The sequence below is a fragment of the Nematolebias whitei genome, chromosome 15 (assembly GCF_014905685.2).
Source record: "Nematolebias whitei isolate Nwh7 chromosome 15, NemWhi1, whole genome shotgun sequence".
NCBI lineage: Eukaryota > Metazoa > Chordata > Actinopteri > Cyprinodontiformes > Rivulidae > Nematolebias > Nematolebias whitei.
The window spans coordinates 7,825,735-7,828,025 of record NC_056512.1 but is presented as its reverse complement, the minus strand read 5'-3'; positions in this window follow the sequence as shown (position 1 = coordinate 7,828,025).

Below are 2,291 nucleotides of genomic sequence, written 5' to 3'. Positions count from 1 at the left end.
GACACGTCCTGGTGTTGCTGATGAGGCGTTGTCCATCTGCAACAAGGCACGTGATGCCCAAACAGCCTGCACTACTGGCACCTTGTCACCAGCTTCTCATGTTGTCCTCGGGGCGACCTTGATCGTCCAAACAACCAAGACCAGGAGAGCATCAAGCTGTGGAAGCAAGAAAACTGCTTTTCAACAAAAAGAGAGAAGAATTAGTTTTCTCTTTAATAACACTTATGAATTGGTACATTTACCCATTTTTCCTTCTCCTGCCTCTGGGATATTGCAGACCCAGACCAATTTTATAACTTGAATTTGACCTGAAATCACTGTCACTGGCTCTAGAACAGTTCATTCATTCTCCTAATCAGCCCAGCAGCTTTGTGGGTGATAAGGAAATATGATAAATCCATTCAACATGTTTTTCAGCTGACCAGTCTTTCACCTGTTTTCCAATAAAATGGGTCCCATTATCTGTTTCTATCTGAAGGGGACCCTCATAAAATTATTTCATCATACTAAGACATTTTAAAGTAGATGTCTGATTTGCATATTTACAAAGATGAGTCACCAACACACCTGAATATGTATCTACACCCGTACATACATATCTACACCCCTGTGACATGGCAAAGGGCCAATGAAATCCGTTTGCCAGATCTGATATGACCCCTTTTCCCCTATTTGTCCCTGCATTTTACTATTGTGACTCTCTCTCTTCTAATGCTGCATGCTTCACATCGTTGTATTTGCAGTTTCATCATCTGTCTTGTTCTACAACTAATCAAACAATTCTTCATACATAACCACTTCATGCAAAAAGTGTCAATAATTAACTTTATTTATTAAAAAGAAATCCTTCTTCTAGTCTTGGCCCCACTCAAAATGTTTAACTCATCAGTTTTCAAAACTGAGATGTTAACTTTTTCCACAGAACCCCTCTTGAAAAGAGCTGAACTTTCACTTTAAATGTGAAACATCTGCAAAACAAGATGGTGAAATTCTTTTTATCTCAGATATTTTTGGATACTTCTAGAGTTGTTTTTAGATGCTGTCAAAACTATAGCTGCAGGTAAACCATTTATAAACAACATATGTTGCACTTCCTTCCAAGCAACCAGCTTAACACATCCAAACAACATATTTATTTCTAGACATTTCAAATCCACCCTTTTCTCCTTAAACCATCTTGACTTTAGGCATTTTAATATCAATATCACCTTCAGGTTTTGGGGCTTTTTAATTTACCGTCAAAATCTGGGCTCTCTAATTCTGGACCTTTGATGTTCAATGTTTGACAATATCTGCTTTTCAGAGGGTTGATGTCAACTTTGGACCCTACTTTTGCCCCTTTAATCCAAATAATGGCTTCCAGCCCTCAGCTCTTCTGCTGACACATCATTCATCTCAGCTGCATGCACTCCTGCCTGCATTAATACCCTCCAGAAAGCAGAACGGGTAGGTTCCTGCATGTTTTTCTGGCCGTCCCTTCTCGGCCCACGACCCATGGGTTGGCTAAATGATTTTTTCACAGTTTTCAGCTCTGTGTTCCTCTCTGTGAACGCACAGCGAGCGCATTCCTCAGCACATCTCTGCTCGCACTCCCCTACGGTCACCCGATGACCCTGTAAATCAGCACAAACTTCAAACAACGGTCTCGAGTCTTGCAAAGCTCTGACTCGATGCGCTGAATTCATTACCTGACCTCCACCTTTGTCCAACAGTCTCGAAACTCGAGCATCTGTGGGTTGTGATATTAAACTCGACGGATTCCATCCGTCAGCCAACCTTGCAACATAAGCTCCGGCTCGCTCCGGCGAAACATCACGTTCTTTCTTCCTCCTTTTACGCCTGCATATCTGACCGACCGCGCCCTCAGCTACTTTAATCAAGCGGTCTAGCTTGCACTCTGTCTGCGCATCAGATAACAACTGTTTTCGTTGTAAAAACTGTTTCTTTTTCTCCTGAACTTCCTCAACACATTTTTCTTTCTTTCTCTTAAATTTTCCTCGCAACCGGGACACCTGCTCCACCGCCCCTTCAACTACCCTGCTCATTCTCCCAAACTGAGCGAGCGACTGAGTGTGCCGTCCATTCAACAAGCAGGCGGTCCTCACATTCTTGTTTGCTCCATTGAGCCTGTGATTGCATTTTCTGACTTTATGCTGAAGTCCTGTCACTGGTGCCATCTTTTCTGACCTCTATTGCCTGCAAAAGTGGTCAAAACATCACTCGGACTATCTGCTTTCAGAAAAATTGTTCTAACAACTAAGATGAGCTTCTTCACACCTCTTCAAAAACAA